Source organism: Pan paniscus, chromosome 1 (genome assembly GCF_029289425.2).
Source record: "Pan paniscus chromosome 1, NHGRI_mPanPan1-v2.0_pri, whole genome shotgun sequence".
NCBI classification, from domain to species: Eukaryota; Metazoa; Chordata; class Mammalia; order Primates; family Hominidae; genus Pan; species Pan paniscus.
Window position 1 is genome coordinate 64156434 of NC_073249.2, and position 18828 is coordinate 64175261.

General features: G+C 39.6%; 1 long non-coding RNA gene across 1 annotated transcript in view; it reads left to right on the top strand.

The window, feature by feature from the left end:
* LOC130541354 (uncharacterized) overlaps nucleotides 1-10431 on the top strand; it is a 68272-nt gene extending 57841 nt beyond the window's left edge. Inside the window, exons 2-3 of the long non-coding RNA XR_008955396.1 lie at nucleotides 5490-5650; nucleotides 10135-10431. This is a non-coding gene — a long non-coding RNA (uncharacterized LOC130541354). The remainder of the gene's footprint in view (nucleotides 1-5489; nucleotides 5651-10134) is intronic.
* The last annotated feature ends 8397 nt before the right edge of the window (nucleotides 10432-18828 follow it).

Genomic DNA, 18828 nt, shown 5'->3' on the forward strand with positions numbered 1-18828 from the left:
CATTGGGTTAGGTCTTTTTTGTACAGGTTAAAATGCCACAGGGATCTGAGGACATTCTGTGATGTCTTGTTCTCCTCCTCTGATTCATTTCACACTTACTTTCTTACAGCATTCTCATAAGAGAGAATCAGTCATCCTGAGGTCGGTCATCTTACCCTTAAAATATATTAATTCTGTTTTGCTTTTCTTATTCTATATTAAAATACTGATGGAATAATGTGAAAGAGGCATTAGGATGAAATAAGCATTTCATGATCTTTGGAAATAAATGATACTTAAGTGTGAGGCAACAGGCAGTAGTGAGTTGGCTCTATCTTTGCACATCATAAGTTGCCCAAACAACATTTCCTTTGTGGTAAATTGTAAAGAAACAAATGTGAAAATTTTACTATGTCATATGCTGCAATTATGTGTACATATCAAAGAAAAAGGAAGGGAGAAGTACAAAATCAATTTTTCTGCTTACATAAATAATTACCCTAATAGTTTATGAAATAAGAAAAAATTGCTCGAGCAAGAATGAAATCATTTCTTTTAGACATTAGAATCTATTCAGAAATTATGTCTTTTCATTGGACTTTCATCTGGCTTCCAACACGTCAAATCATGTATCTTTTAAACCACATGTTCTTTTTTTGTAGGTTGGATAGTTTCATACTAGGCTCAATTTACCCCTTTTCTCTATAGAATCATGCACCTTACAGTTCCACTTTTGCCACATCTTTCATACTTTATGTTTCACATTTTATGAATGGGAATCCATATTTTAGAATAAAAATCTGCAATGTCAAACCAACATCATTTTTTCTTTTTTCTTTTCTTTTTTTTTTTTAGTAGAGACAGGGTTTCACATGTTGTCCAGGCTGGTCTTGAGCTCCTGACCTCAAGTGATCTGCTGCCTCAGCCTCCCCAAGTGATGGGATTACAGGCATAAGTCACCATGCCCAGCCATCTTTTCCTCCTTGGGGTTTTGCTCTATATGTATAGACCTTGAGAAAGAGCTTTAAAAATAGACTTTATCCATAATCAACATCTTAGGATCTTTTTTCCTCCATAAAGATCTTCAGCATCACTATGCACTACAGTTCATTTCTCTTTTAAAGCAAAACGTAGCATAAACTAGACAAAACCCCCAAATAAGCTCTCCATTTCCTGCAGCTTGTGTAGCTCTAGCAGTCTAGTCTATTGCTGGGCAATATATTCAAACCTCTCACTGATTATGTTATCAAAGCTGTTTAAATTCCATTCCATGAGTTTGTGTATGGCAAAGATGAAGCTGTTTGTTTAATTAAACAATTTCTCTAAAAATGCACACAGTATATTTTGAGAACATAGTGAGACTTTGACCTTGCTTCAACAAGGGCATTTTGCTGCCACCCCCATTCTGCCACACTTTTCAACATGTTATCCCTCTTGAGTTTAATTTCTATGTTGTAAAACATCTCATCAATTGATATCTAGCATTTTGCATCTAATGCATTCTCATAACTTCTAGTTGGCTGTGGCTTATTTCATTGTATGCTTTCTTCTTCATACTTCTGGACAAGCTTTGTTTTTATGGCCTTTAAAAAAACATGGCTGTTATCAAACACTATATACAGAAATGGTTTCCTTGACAACCATAACCACAAGCGAGTCGTCTGCACCTCTTTCTCATTGCATGATTTGTTTGGTTGCTAAAACACTTCAAAATATTTTTATTCAGAGTCAGGTATTAAGTACCTGAATTTACAGAGTAAGCTGAAATCCAAGCAGGTGATGAACTATCAGAACGGTTGTAAAGTGGCAAACTCTAATCATTTTCAAGTATTAGAGTTTAGCCTCATGACACAGTCTCTAAAAGGACAAATGCTGAAAGCTTGATATTTAAGATCCAAAATGAATGACTACCTCAAGGACACAAATTAAAAAAAAAAAGACTGGCTAGAAATGCCAAAGAAGTGAAAAATATTGCTTAAATGGAAGGTGACATTGCAGTTTTATTCATTCATATAAAAATTCCAAATGTTAATTCTTTAACAGGAAAGAGGTCAGCTTCAAGGTTATCAACAGAACAGCAGATATTTGGTCAAAAGTGCTCCTAAGACTATGTCTCTTGACAAAATTAAGCACAATATATATGGAGCATCCATTTAAAATAGTTTTTGAAAATTTTCTTTGGTTAAATGTCTCATAGCTCATAAGATTCAGAAAATCTCTATTTCTGGGAACTTCTCAGGGTAAAAATATTTTCCCAAATATCAATTTTTTACAAGGAAATATACAGCTTGCATGGATTACAAAAAAAATTAGAAAGATCAACATGAGATTCTGTACAATGTGATAAGCATCCCAAGAAAAAATCACTAACAATATCATCTCACTCCATACTGGTCTAGTCTCCTAATATCTGTCAAAGACAGGATATAATAAAAAACATGGTTTACTGGCCCCCCCACCGCATCATGTCCAAAACCATGGTTAAGTTGGAGATGTCTTCAGATTGGTTGGAATCAGAGTAATTTGACTGAAATAAATCACATAAATAATCCTATTTGTGTTCATGCATGTTTATAAAAAACAATTGTGCAAAAATATGAACCTGAAAATTTAATCAAGAGAGGTAGTGGCAATTCTTATGAGAAATTGGAGCTCTGGGTCACCAGGTAGGTTGAGCAGCAGGTGAAAAAAAATTATACAGAGCGTTTTTACTTATAGAATTTTACTTAACAGCTCTGAAAGAGCCTGTGAGGTTAGGTATGAATTATGGCAGGGGAAAGGCAGGCATAAGAAGGAAGGAAGGAAAGAAGAGAGGGGAGGAGGGAGGGTGGGCCAAAAGAAAGAAAACAAAGAGAGAGATAAAGGGAAAACATAGGCCAAGCTGCTCAGAGCATGGGGGGTGGGGGAGGGGGGTGAGGCAGGTGGGGGCAGTCATAGAGCAACCAAAGTAGAACCAAGGAGTGAGTTAAACGGAGGTTCCAGGTACCATTCTGAGGTGATTTTGAGAACAGTGTTAAAATGAAGCCAAAGAGATGTATCTGAGCCCCGGTCAGAAAAGAACCTCAGCTCCCCATGGACCAAGAGAACTCAAAAAGAGTTTAACTTTTGTCGCATACTTCAATTCTTACCATAATGTTCTACAGGTATAGAATGCTGGGGCCCTTCCATTACTCCATGCACTGGGGAAGAACTAGAATTGTGAGAAGAGCTTTCACGCTCCCATAACCATTCCTTGGCCCACCTCCAAGAAAAGGCAGGCTGGCCTCTGTTTAGGTGTTGTCTGTGCTTGCATTCCCAACGTTCACATGAGGAATTATCAATGGGTTCCGGACATAATCAGCCACACAGCAGAGTGAATTCCAGGAGGTATGTGTCAGGCAGGATCCCATCAAACTCATTGCTTTCAATACTTCAAAAGCTTGTTTTAGAAACACCATTACGGAGAACTGCCTGAAGGATTGAAAATCCAGACATTCCACTGCATACTCTAAAATCTGTCTTTGGGTGGTTCCAGGCCAGCAGAGATTTTCATACCTAGACTGTCTCATTTAGTTCTTGCCATCTTTTGATGACTTTTAAAAATGTGTATATTCATACCTTACTTTGTTCTGTAAAGAATTTAAGATAGGAATTTTTATTGAATTGAGCTGTGAATTTATGCCATCAGCCTTTATCTGAGGAACATTATAGGAAGCACTTCTATGAAATGCCTGTCAAGATACTATTGAGAATGTGGCTCATTACATTTCGAAGTATCCTCCTTAGGAAAACCCACTGGAAAAACTTCCCTCTTGCCTTCATACAAAGAAGCATTGAGCTTGTCTTCTGGCACTGGCTTGTTGTATCTTACGGACACTGATTCACTTATTGGACCATGTTTTTCTCTAGGCACAAAGCCAACTTGGGGCCCTTGCCCATCCACCATACAGAACCTTTCAGCATGCATTTTGTGGATTCACTTCTAGATTTACCATTCTTTCCCTACCCCTATTTTCTCTGTATTCATAAATCTCCACTTTATACATTTTTAAATTTGTTAACGTATATAGTACACTAAGTAAATATACCATGGTGCAGAGTAGCACCCCTCCTGCCAGAGGATGGAGAGAAGCAATATACCCCGTAGGGGCTGGACACATATTCTACCCATTTAGATCCAGAAGGAAACTCGAGCCTCTCTTCTCATGGAGAAAGAGTAGGGTAAAATCACAGACCACCACTATCCATCAGACCACTCTCATCCATGGGAGGGTAACTTTTAGGGAAAGCATTTTGGAGTGTCATGTAATACCACCCAATTTTCCTATAGACTCATAAGATTAAATACTCAGTACTTTTCAAAAATGAAAATAAGAAACAAAAGTTCATTATTAAACCCCAATGTTTACTTTATCCCTTGCATATGATGAAAATAATCTACTCCCTTGAAGGAAAGTGCTGACTTTCTCTATTGGCTCTGTAAGTCCTGGAGCAGGTGGTCCCTGCAGCAGAGGGAACTGAATGAGAAGACCCTTACAGTAGCCAACTGACTATTCTAGAACTCCTGGGAGAACCATACCTCATTATTCACCTAGAATGGGCCCAGCTTGTTCTAATTTCATTTGGCTCCATGCAGAAACACTCTTCATTGTCTAAAACTTTGGGTGGCTGTGAACTTCAGCTTTGCCCCTTAACTCTCCTCTGACCCTTTTCTTGACCCACTATTTTGCTCACTATATTTTTGCAATATACACTTGGCTTGGGCCACCAAAAAAACTCACCCCTGCCTGGTCCATGGCTACTCCCTTGAGCTCAGCTGAACAGCTCACCCTGGCTTTAAAACTGGAAGTCCCACATCCCTGGAAACTTCTCAGTCCTAGGCAAAGGAGGGATGGTTGGTCACCCTACTCCCAGCCCACACTGATCATGCAGTAAATCAATGGCAGAACCAGAACCTTATTTATTTTATTCCTTTATATATTATTATAAAGCTCATATAATAATAACATATGAAGGACTATAACAATTATATGTTATATAACATATTATTAATTATATATAATGTATTATTAATTATATATTTTGATATGCATATAATAAAATATACAGGAATATAATAGATAAGTATATTATATATAAAGGAATAAAAATATGTTTACAGAAATATACATAAACAAAGTTTACATATGCATATATATTTTGCAGTACATAACTTCTTAAAAGACAACACTGTAAGCAAATTTCACAGAATTAAGTTATTTAACTGTGTAAGAACAACATGGCAATATCCATAGCAAAATTTTAATCTCATTCTTTTCCCCCATGATCCTTCATGCTTCAGAAATGCCTCTGCTGCCTTTTACCACTGTGTATTCAAGTAATAGGAATAAATGTCTAAAATTAGTCCAAAGAAAATGAGATTAAGGAAACATATCTGTTATCTAAAAAATAAACTATGAATTCTAACACCCCCCAAATGATTTTAGGATTATCCAATTTTATAAAATCTCTCTCTCTCCTCCTTCCTTTAGTGTAAATAACAAGAGCTGCCTATAAATCTACCTCCGAAGACAAAGGGAAAAGCAAAACTCTGCCCAGGAAGACCTTACTTTACAAACCGGGTGACCAAATTTCTAAAACATCATTCCCGTAATCCCTGATCAACAGAAAGGAAGCTCTGGAAGCATGAATGGTCAGTACACACATCATCCACAGGACTCACACACCACAAACGAGTCATTGATCCCTTTGACCCAATTTCAGAAAATATGTTTACATAGAGACATATATTTTTGCTATTTACTTTTTGAGCAACCAACAGGAAAACCTATCCACATATGTCCATTATGATCCTCTCTAATGAAGACTATCTCTTTATGTTGTTTAAACAAAAAGAAATTAATGCTTGAGAATGTCAAAGTTCTGAGCTTTAAGTTTCTGTACTCAATATATTGAATAAAAGATATATGTAGTATACATTGGAATAGAAAGAGATTAACTCAGTGCGTCATCGAGCACCTAGTTCTGGGGGTGGTATAATCATTCTGTCATGTATGATGGATGCCTGGATAGATCTCAGGATTTTGAAAGTCTCAAGTTAAGCTTCTAGTTTATTCCTCTAAATCTCTAGGGCTTTAAATAAAAACAATCTCGTAAATATCTTCACTACAAGATTCAAGTGTGAAACCCTTCAGTAGGCCTCTGAATTAAATATGTTTGGTAATTGATTATGTGTCCACATTATCTGAATGTAGGAGATGGATGCTGACACTGCTTTAAAATAACAATAGGAAAATAGGTTTCCAGTGAGAAAGCCCCTGTGATAGGAATGTCAATTTATTGCAGACATTTGTGATAAAAAAGTCAGTCATTTTTCTTAAATGAAAACTAGAGTTAAACACAGTAAATCTGTTGGCAATGGAAATTAATAGGATACCAATTTAAAAGGAACCACACAGTTTTTTAAAAGGAAGAAATCTTAGTTTTCAGAGCAGTTTTAGGTTGACAGCAAAACTGAGCAGAAGGTACAGAGATTCCCAGAAGGTACAGAGGTACCCCCTTCCCCACATATGCACAGCCTCCCCATTGTCAATATCCCCCACCAGAGTGGTACAGTTGTGACAATTATGAACCTACATTGACACATCATTATCACCGAAAGACTATAGTTTATATTAGGTTTCACTCTTAGAGGTGCACATTCTGTGAATTTTTGCTAATGTATAATGACATGTATGCACCATTACAGTATCATACAGAGTAGTTTCACCGTCCTAAAAATCCTCTGTGCTCCACCTATTCATCTCTTCTTCCTCCCCCTGGCAACCACTGATCATTTTACTGTCTCCATAGTTTGGCCATTTCTGGAATGTCATATAGTTGGAAACCTACAGAGTGTAGACTTCGCAAGTGGAGTTCTTTTTGGTGATATGCACTGACGTTTTCTCCAGGTCTTTTCGTGGCTTGATAGCCCATTTCTTTGGAACCACACACGTTTTTAAAAAATTGACATTCTTCTGCGACTTACAACTGCGGTTTCTGTGGTTAGATGTAGAGATTGAGTTTTACATGTTGGCAAATACATTTTGGAGTAGATAAGCCCTGGGTTTAGAGACAGCAGTCATGAGTTCAAGTTCCAGCTCTGCAATTTACTAGGATGGGAACTAGGAGAAGTCACTTAACCACGGAGGTTAGTGAAGGCTGAACATAAAGAGGCTCAATTGTCCACGAGGTAACCCAGCTTGAGCTTTTGTCCAGTAGGGGTACCCCAGAGGGGGTGTGTGACACACTGAGCCAGTCAAACCCTCTGTCTTACAAAGTTGAACCAGCAGATAAATACATAAGCCACTAAGTTTGAGGGGATTCAGAAGGTAGATCACAGAGTTGCTCTTGAGTCCCAAAATAAATTCAGTTCTATCCATATAGTGAAACAAAATGTAGTCAATAAAGTTCATTATTTGAGATAGGGAAGATTTTAACAATAGGGGGTCACTCTCATAAGTAATTACACGTGGGAGGGGTAAGATATAAGGTAAGATATAAAGATGTACACACAGAATTAGGCTACATCTGTAACTCATGATTTAATCTGATCCCACAGGATAATAAATAAAGGTAGCTAAGGAGATACTCCAACATGATTACCCATATTTATCTCTAAGTAGGGATTATGATTGTACCATCCTGGGTTTCAGCAGAAAACTGATAAAACTCGTATACTGGGTAATTTGAGGAGAGTGTCTTAAGGGACTATATGTGAGGTACGAGTGAAGAATGGTACGGGTTCCTAGGGTCAGCCCCATTAGCAGCCTAGGCCAGAAGGGGTTGGAGGAAGGAGGGTTTCCTGAACCTTTAGAGAGAGGGCTGCTGGACAGAGCTGTGCCCTTCAGTCAAGGCACACAGACAGCCAGCTGCAACCCCACAGGAAGGAAGTCAGGCCCAACTTCACTCACACAGGCAAAACTCCAGCAGAAGTCCGAAGGCAAGGGGGCCTTTGGATGCAGCTCAGCCTCCCCAGGCACTCAGCAAGGTGGAGAAGGATGGGTGCAGAGAGCAATCGGGGTGATCTAACCTTCCTCTTTATTCTTGTCTGAATGTTCCACACTTTCTCCAAGGAACATGTAGATCAAACATGTATTTCATAGCTTTAAGTTATTTTCTCCTTCAGTATTCCATTTTTGTCATTCATTGCAGAGGGTTGGATGAAAAATAAAATAGAGGCGTGGGTCAAAAAAAAGACTGAAAATAAGTAGAAGGGGATGAGAAATTCTGGAAAAAGTAACAGAAGTGATTCTGGGGACAAAAAAAGTCACATTTGGTGGCTAAAGTAAATGGGCCGCCAAGTCTCACTGTCCCAGCTCCACAGTGTTCTGCACATTAAAGACGAACCATAATAGAAATAATAGTCACTTCTAAGGGGATTTTCTCAAATGGACTTTCCTGAATCTGCTTTGACATACAAATTAGCCTTAAATGAAAACACCATTTCAGAGTTGCCAAGGCCTTTTTCAGCATTCTAAAGCCATTTTGTCTTTTCATGTCTCTGATCTAAATGTATCTGCTTTCAAACCCAAAATGGTATTTTCTGTACAAGTGTACCAAATTGAATAGAACCCGCATCTGACAGATCTCACAGATATGACTAGTTTCAGTACAAGCAGATGTCAAACCAAGCAAACCATTGTCACTGGCTAAGTGCATGAGGTGAACTGAGGATAAATTCTGTGGTCGCCACTTCCTCAGAGCTCAAAGGCTAACACCCAGTTCATCAGAAGGACCCACTGGGCTTCAAGGACGCCTATGCTGATCCAGTAGAGGGCAGTGATGGTTCCAGGAGCCTGGCTGGCCCTATGCAAGGACTCCCCAATGAAGGCAGGACTGTAAGGCTTTATACAAGCCAGACAGGCAGAGTCACCTGAGTTTATTTCTCTCATCACACTGTGGTCTGTGGCTATTCCCTTAGTAACCCTGCAGCTGCTGCCAGCAGTCATGGGAAAAGGCATTATGACTTTCAACTCCATCTGCAACCTTGAAAACAAAAGCCACAGCACCTCTAGCCTCCGCAATATCAGATACATAGCACGATTGTCTGGTTATATATTTCAGGCCCAAACCAGCCTCTGAGTGAGGTAGGCAGGGGGCTACTCCTTTAAAGGAGCAACAAAGGAGCCCATAGTTCCCAAAAAGGACATTTAAACCTAATCAAGAAGGGATCTGAAGCAGAAGACAATCAATGCTGATCCTTGAAAGGTCTGGGGCTCTTTAATTAAAGAGACCCCCCCCAACTTGACATTATAGTTAATGCAGGAGAGATGAGCTTAGTTACGAACAAGCAAAAGTGTGTTTCACTTGCAAATATCAAACAAGCTGTGGAAATTATTTGCATGGATTATCAGTTGGTAGACACCTCAGAAGATTTCAAGTCTCTGAGAATTTCTAAAATAATGTATTTAAGTGATTTAAGTTACAAGTTGGGGAAGCACATTATGCAACAGTTTTCCCAGTGCAACTTAACTTTTCTACTAAGGAAAATAACTTAACTTGCATTGCACCATTTATATGCAATCAGGAGTTAGTCTTTCTTTCAATGGCATATAAAAATAGAAAGCATTATAAATGTTAGAGCTAGAAGAGACTTTAGTATCACTGTTTTAAATTTGTTAAGCAGTGGAACCCTTTTCAAGATAAACCTTATAGGCAACCTCAATATATCCAGAACAGATAAAAATATTCTATTAATATAAGTTTATTTTATAAGTTCACATTTCTGTTAAATATTATAAAGTCAGTCACTGAGAACACGGAAGTGTTTTTAGATGAATGAGATCTGAGTTTATGGATGACTTATAAACATACATCTGTTTTAGAATATAATTTATTTTGGTGTTGTCTTTGCAATGACTTTTGTCAAGGATGACAGTGATTGCCACAGATAAATCACTGTAAATGGTAACAAATGTTTTTGTAATAGCCTTTCTTTCAACCTTAGGATATTCTTTAACTAAATAAAACAAGAAGCTTAATTCCAAAATCTGCACCGAAACAAGTTATTAACATTGGCAACATAGTAGTAAGCTGTAGTGCCCCAAAAGTTAAAAGATATTTTTAAAAATTGTAGTAGAGACAGATAGCTGTGTCCTTAACAAAAATCAGCTCCTTTTCTCTCTGGGTTCACAGCTCAACCATATTTACCAGCCTTCCTGTGGTCATTTGTCTGAGCTCCAGCTAGTGAAGTATGAGTAGAACGGACATGCACCACTTCCAGACCTGGCACCGGCAAACCCCCCATGGCAACCCTCCAACCCTTTCCTCAACAACTGGACCACGCTGGAAAGGACTGAGGATCTAGAGGAGGACAGGGCTGTAATATGGAAGGAGTTTGGTTTCTGAAGGACCATGTAGCAGGCCACCTGCAGGGCGGGAACATCTTTAATAGGTTTGGAATAGCGAGAAATAAACTGGTCTTGTATTAAACAACTAATTTTGGGGTCTTTGTTACAACAGCTAGCATTATTTACCCCTACTAATTAATATCATAGATATCATGGTTAAGATAAATATGAAAACAACATTTGAATAAAATGTTTGCTGAACCCCTAAAGCACCTATCCAGAAACCACAGTTTGTAAAAACAGAGTTTTGTTGGTTTTTGTTTGTTTGAGACAGAGTCTCGCTCCGTCGCCCAGGCTGGGATGCAGTGGCGCAATCTCAGCTCACTGCAACCTCCACCTCCTGAGTTCAAGCAATTCTCCTGTCTCAGCCTCCCAAGTAGCTGGGATTACAGGTGTGCACCACCATGCCTGGCTACTTTTTTGTATTTTTAGTAGAGATGGGGTTTCGCCATGTTGGCCAGGCTGGTCTAGAAGTCCTAAACTCAGGTGATCTGCCCACCTTGGCCTCCCATAGTGCTGGGATTACAGGCATGAGCCACTGCGCCCGGCGGAAAAACCAGAGCTTTGATCCAAACTTCTATATAGACGCATGACTTCCTTGCTGGAGGGTAAAGTGAACTCTTACTCAAAGCCACCAAAAAGTTAGTAGGGCTTTCAGCAAGTAGTAAGAATAATATGATCAAGATAACTTCTGTTTTGTTTTTTTTGGGTTTTTTTTGTTTTTTTTTTTTTGTTTTGAGACGGAGTCTCGCTCTGTCGCCCAGGCTGGAGTGCAGTGGTGTGATCTCAGCTCACTGCAACCTCCATCTCCTGGGTTCAAACAATTCTCCTACCTCAGCCTCCCGAGTAGCTGGGATTACAGGCATCCACCACCACACCCAGCTAATTTTTGCATTTTAGTAGAGACAGGGTTTCACCACATTGGCCAAGCTAGTCTCAAACTCCTGACCTCAGGCGATCCGCCCACCTCAGCCTCCCAAAGTGCTGGGATTACAGGTGTGAGGCACTGCTCCCAGCCGATAACTTCTATTTTTATGCAGTAGTGTGAGAGAATTAAGGTGCTGGTCCCTCCCAGCTAAAGCCATTATTTCCCTGGCACACTCATTCTCCATGAGCCTTAGGGGACTCAGATGCTGCACCTGTGGTACCTGAAGGTATGAGACAGAGCATGGCCTTTCTTTTCTTCCAATAAATCCCTACAACAGGAGGCACCTTCTCTGCCATTTTATTCCTAGTGAATTTACCAATTTAAGAGGGGAAGCTGTGGACTAGCAGGAAGACCAGCAAACTCAGAGTTAGAAGTTCCAAATTCAAGCCCCACACCAACTGCTTACTAGTTAAATAAACTTAGGCAAATCTCTAAACTTCATCTGCAAAATTAAGAAATGAGATCATTGAAAATAGTAAAGAAACTCAAACATATGAAAGTTCTTTAAAAAATGAAAGAGTATATGAAATACAAAATATTGCAATTACTGGTGACCCTGAAGAACTTGGCAGATCTATAGTCATTTCACCAAAGAGGCATTGTGATAACATGTTACAATCATGAGATTTAGTATGAGAAGACATAGGTTGGCCTCTTTTTCTGCTTTGAAGTTGTTGAACTCTATTTGGTTGTAAGCAACAGAAAAATATGATGGTGGTTTAGTTCTCTCATGTATAAAGTCCTGGGAGACTTCTTAGGGTGGGTATAGCATTCCATAGTGGGGTTCCAGTTAGGGCTGCCAGATAAAACACAGAATACTCAGTAAGATCTGAATTCCACATAAACATTGAGTAACATTTCAACACCAGTATGTCCCATGAAGTATTTATTGGTCATCTTGTGTTTTTATTTGCTAAATCTGGCAACTATAGACCAGCCAGGCTTCTTCTTTTAATTTATTCATTCACTTTCCAAGATGGTAGCATTCATATTCCAAGAGGAAAAAATGAAGAGAAAAACAAAGTATACATAAGCACTAGCTTTTAATCACGGCTCCCCCAGAGCTACCACACTACAATTCTATATGCATCTCAAGGTCCAGAGCTTAGTTACATGGCCATGCCTAGTTGCAATGGAGCATGGAAAATGGAGTCATTATTTCAGGTAGTGGCATGCTCACCTAAAAGTTCCATGACTGTGGAAGTAGGAAGGACTCAATGTTGCAGAACAACTGTTAGATTCTAATACAGTCTGTCTTAGTCCATTCTTGCTATTATGACAAAACACCACAGACTGGGAGCACTCATGACTTAATCGCTTCCCCACGGGCCCTACCTCTTAATACTATCACATTGGATATTAGGTCCTAACGCATGAATTTTGGAAGAACATATCTATTCAAACTATAGCATATACCTCTTATCAAAAGTTTCATTTTGTAAAAATCAGTGTACTACTTCTCCAAAACACAGTTCACTTATCAAAGCACTTGACTTTTTGAAGATTAAAAATGGAATAATGTATATAGACTTTTGCTTTATTACTAGGTAAACATTTAACTATGCTTTTATTCCTTCACAGACAGGGTGTACAGGCAATACCAATAAAGTCAGAAAACTGCCACTGTGAGGCTTAGCACAGTAGAGTTAGAGATGGGACGGGTAGGTTAGAGAGGGCTCCTTTATGGAGTAGATAGGACTTGGCCTTGATGATGGGTAGAATTTAGAAAACTGCAGAATAGTGGGGAGGACATTTGTGGGAGGAGAATGGCTTCAGTAAAGGCACAGAGTTAGAAATAGTCACCACCTGTTCAAGGGGTGAGAAGCTAATTTGACTATAATAAAAGAGCTATTACAGAGATTTCAATATTCCCATATTCCCACTCAGAGCTCTGCCTCTTAACTTAGTAATTACATTTCTTATTTTTTCAAATGGCTGATAAGTTGATTTTTAGTGAGCTAAAAGAACAATTTCTTTTAGTTCTGCAATTTTAGCTGAAATATTTCAGCAAATATTTATTGATCATCTCTGATGAGCTGAGCACTGGGGCTATATAAATCAGTGAGATGTTTGTGTAGAAAGACATGTGAACAATGAAAAGATGATATGGAAGTGCTATAATGGGAATATGTGTAAGTTGCCACCAGAGCTTTGAGGGAGTAAGCATCTAACCTGGACAAGGCTTCGCAGAGTAAGTGAACTTTCCTTGCATAGTCATGAAAAAAAATACAGAAAAATGGGTCAGGAAAAAATGAAGAGGTGAGCCAGCCCTCCTGGTAGAAACAATCAAAATGTAAAGGCATAAAATCATCGTAGAACAATGGAAGTTATGGGTAGAATGACAGATCAATGTCAAGGAATGTCAGGAATATAAAGGGAAAAGGTTGACTTTGAAGTATTGTGTGAATACTTCAAGTAATAAACTAAGCCCTGGACATCAAAGCATAAATTTAGAAGACTTAGGCTCAATTTCAGTCTCTGCTAATTACAAAGCTACATGATCTTGAGGACATATCATTTAATCTTTTTTTTTTTTCCAAGACAGAGTTTCACTCTATTGCCCAGGCTGAAGTACAGTGGCGCAATCTCGGCTCACTGCAACCTCTGCCTGCCAGGTTCAAGCAATTCTCCTGCCTCAGCCTCCTGAGTGGCTGGGATTACAGGTGTCCGCCACCATGACAGGCTAATTTTTTGTATTTTTAGTAGAGACAGGTTTCACCATGTTGGTCAGGCTGGTCTTGAACTCCTGGTTTCAAGTGATCCCCCTGCCTCGGCCTCCCAAAGTGCTGGGATTACAGGCGTAAGCCACCATTCCCAGCTCCTCATTTGATCTTTTCTGAACTTTAGTTTCCCTACTAGTGAAATGGGAGAGATACCCATGCTAGTTTTGGCTATTATTACTATAATTGTGTGCAACAGAAAACCTTTGGAATTTTTAGGCAGGGGGTGTACATTAGAAAAACATATCTAGAGGCAATGCAGAGCATAAATTGGAAATGCAAACAACTGTAGGAAAGAATAACTCTTATCCTAATGAGAATTTGAACTAAGAACTAACAGGAGTAGGCACAGAAAAGAGAGCTGTCTGAAAGTAGAATCAACAGATTTGCCAGACAAGTACTTGAGAGCAGTGAGGAACACAGTCAAGGATTAACTGAGACTTCCAAGCTTATGAGCATAGAGATATTATAGATGAGGCAGTTACAGAAGAGCAGACCCTGTGAATGTGACCTTATTTGAAAACAAAAAAAAAAGGCTTTGCAGATGTTGTTACATTAAGGATTTTGCCAAGCATGGTGGCTCACACCTGTAATCCCAGCACTTCGAGAGGCCAAGGCAGGCAGATTGCTTGAGTCCAGGAGTTTGAGACTAGCTTGGGCAACATAGTGAAACCCCGCAGATGTGGTGGTACACACCTATAGTCTCAGCTACTTGGGAGGCTGAGGTTGGAGAATCACTTCAGCCACTGCAGTAAGCTGAGATCTCACCACTGTACTGTATCCTGGACAACAGAGTGAGACCCTGTCTCAAAAAAAAAAAAAAATTAAGGAATTTAAGATGAGATCATTCTGGTGGATCCACGTGGGCTCTAAATCTAATGACAAATGTCCTTTTAAACGAAAGGCAGAAGATTTGACCCAGAGAGAAGTGGGGAAGGAAGAGAAGGCCACAGGAAGACAGAGACAGAGATTGTGCCTGTGCTGCTACAAGCCAAGGAACATCTGGAACCACCTCTGGATAAGGCTAGGAAGAATCTTCCTCTAGAGCCTTTGAAGAGAGTGCAGCCCTGCCAACACCTTGGCTTAGAACTTCTGGCCTCCAGAACTGTGACAGAATGAATTTCTCTTGTTTTAGGCCACTCAGTTTGTGTTAATGTATTATGGCAACCACAGAACACAAATATACTGATCCATACATATGAACTTTTTCACACATTACAATTGTCAAGGTCCTGTTATTATCTCATCTTATAGATGAAGGCAACGAGACACCAAAAATTTGAGAAACTTTCCCCAAGATCACACAGCTAGCTGTTGACAGAGCTGAGATTTGTGCTTCAGCCATCCTGCCCCAGAGCCTGTGCACCTCGGGGTGTGGGGGTGGAAGCACTAAGAGGTGTCCACACTGAGGCTGCTAAAAGTATAGAAAAGTAGATCTAAGTTTCAGACTTACTGGTGTCTCTCATAGTGAAGAGGCTTTATTTATTTATTTATTTATTTATTTATTTATTTATTTATTTATTTGAGATGGGGGTCTCACTAGGTTGCCCAGGCTGGTCACAAACTCCTAGCCTTAAGTGATCCTGCCACCTTGGCCTCCCAAAGTGTTAGGATTATAGGTGTGAGCCACCACATCTAGCCTAATGAGGAGGGTTTAGATGAGCTAAAACCTGTAAATTATTTACACAGTTGGACAGTGTACAGGAAATGCTCAACAAAACTTAATTATCAATATTACTATTACATGTAATTCAAATACAATATTGATATTGTACTTGAAACTGCAAGAGGGGCATTGTTCTTGCCTGATAAGAAGACTTGATTTATTGAAGAGTAGAGAGAGAAAGTTACATCAAAATCAAATCTTAAAATCATAGGAACTATGAAAAATAAAGGAAAAAATGAGTTTAACATTAGTATCCACAGACATAGCTTGAACTCTCTAAAACAGAATACAAAGGTAGTAAGAAGAGAACTAAAGAAAAGTCCCTAACATAAGCAAAAAGAAGGGGTGGTAGGCCAGGCGCAGTGGCTCATGCCTGTAATCCCAGCACTCTGGGAGGCTGAGGCAGGTGGATCACGAGGTCAAGAGATTGAGACCATCCTGGCCAACATGGTGAAACCCCGTCTCTATTAAAAACACACAAAAAATTAGCTAGGCGTGGTGGTGCACACTTGTAGTCCCAGCTACTGGGGAGGCTGAAGTGGGAGAATCGCTTGAACCCAGGAGGCAGAGGCTGCAGTGAGCCGAGATCGTGCCACTCCAGCATGGTGGCAGAGTGAGATTCCCTCTCAAAAAAACAAAAAACAAAGAACAAAAAAAACAACAAAAAAAAGGAGTGGAGAGAAGATAGATCAAACAACGTGGAAATAAAACAATTATGTAAATTATGTAATTATGTAAGTAGGTAAATAGTGTCTTATCTGCTGAAGCAAAGGTCTTGGCATTTGCACTCTGAACATTAAATAATTGCACTCAAAAGCTATGAAAAAATAAAATAACAACAATTAACTTGGTACTTAATTAGCTTAGTACGACAATTTGCTCAGTTCAATCTGATTGGAAGTCCACAAGATATAGGCAATGGTAAGACCTGAGACAACTTTCTTTTAAATTCTTAGGCCCAGGATGGGTTACACTAGAACACCCTTGATAATAGCCCTTGTCCTAACTCTAAAGTCAAAAGATGCAACTACTTTGTGGGTCACTTCTGTTTACATACTCTTGATCTGTCTTATTCATTTACTTAACAAACATTAAGTGCCTATACAGCGCTGCCTAAGCCCTGGGAATACACAAATAACAGATAGCCCCTGCCCTCAAGGAGCTGTGTGAGTAAGAGGCAGGCATTGAAAGATGATATGACAATGTAACAGCACAGTATAGAGTTATGCTCTGGATATTAATGGAAGAAGAAAGAAGAAAATCTGGACACATCTAACAAAGGAGATTCAGAGCAGGTTCTGTCCATTTGGGCTGCTATCACAAAATGCCATAAACTGGATACCTTATAAACAACAGAAATTTATTTCTCATACTCTGTGGGCTAGAAAGTCCAAGAACAAGGCATCAGCAGATTCAGCAATTGGTAAAGGCTTTCTGGTTCATAGATGGTACCTTCTGGCTGTCCTCACAAGATAGAGGGCAAGTGGTCTCTCTTGGACCTCATTTGTAAGGGCGCTAATCTCATTCATGAGGGCTCCACCCTCCCTCATCTCCCAAAGTCCCAATCTCCTAATACAATAATCTTAGAGGTGTGTGAATTTGGGGGAGATGCAAACATCCAGATCACAGCAGGCTCCCTGGAGGGCATGACCTGGGTTAGCATAAGCAAAGGCACAAAGGTGAAAGACCACAGGACTGTTGCAGAAACTTCACATCTCAGTCCTGTTGGAGTATCAAGAAATCCAACTGAACAGGTAAGTTGAGGTCAGATTACAGACCTTTCATGTCTTAATGCTTTTAGGTTTTACCAACTTCTTCCTAGCCCCTTGACTTGCTTCCTTCACTCCTAGGCTGGTAGATTTCAGCCAAGAAGCATTTATTTTGTTCTTTCTAATGAAGAAGTTTTGTCCTTTAGATCAACCACTGGGAGCCAAGGGCTCTTGCTTCTCTTGCCATGAGCACGCCCCACCCACCTCTGAGGGCACATGCTGGCCCTGATGCAATGAGAACCAGAGCAAGGGGAAACAGCTGGAGGCAGAGGGTCACGAGGAAGCAATTCAGCAGACACACCGGTGACTCCTTCCATACCAGGGATCATCCACAGCCCCTCAGAGCATGCTAGAAAAGGTTCCACTCTAATCTGTGTTTCTGAGATAACTTTAGCTGAGAAAAAAAATCAGAACAATCCTGTTTTTCTCATTTCTCAGATCTCTGTGACATAAAGGGACAGGAGTCTATTTAATTTTGGTCATTGCTGCTTCTTCCCTATAAAATTATAAAAATCTTTATTCAAGACAAATTATATACATTAAATATGTGCAATTTTTTAGGCATACAATTGTACCTCAATAAAGCTGATAAAAAGAGTTGCACGGATATACCACTAGCCATCTCAGCAAGAGACTGTTCCAACTCAAGGCTTTCCTGTGGCCATTTCTTGGATCAGCCTCTGGTTTTCCACTACAGGTTCTGCCTTAACTATTTTTCTCTGGTTAAAACCATAATGGCAGACTGAAGCCCCCACCCCTCCTCCACCACCTCCAAGTCCTATCCGTATTTAAGATTTATGTCTTAAAAAGTGTTTCAGAGGAAAGAAAAGGGAAGAACAACCTATCCACACACATGAACACAATGCTTCTCAGTTATCCCATCTGAGAAATAAAGCATCATTGACGGAGCTCACTTGGGAACGTCCAAATATTTACTGAAAGAAAATGACTGCATATCAAGAGGTGGAAGAAATGCCTAGGAAAGCAGATTCTGATAAGATTTGCTGCTGTGTGCACTGGCAAAAACAACTTAACCAGACAAACACCAGTCTATAAATCATGGCAGTTACTCCCAGGAAAGTGGTGTTCCTGTAGAAGAAGTGGTTTTCTTTTTCCTTTTTTTTTTTTTTTTTTACTATCATTATTTACCAAGAGACTTGGTACTTAAAAAAGAAACGAGAAGGAAGATTGATCAGGGACCATTATGGGAATAGCTGCTCTGAACCCAGCCTTGAAGACAGGTCCTTGGAATCCAGCACTTCCCCCTGTTAAAACACCATTTCCAGTACCAAAAAGAAAAAAAAAAGTGTGCAATTTTATGCAACAAAAAATATGCTGTTGTGACAGGAAACACTAATTAGATGTCTGGAGTGAGGGGGCTGCAGGGGGATTCTGT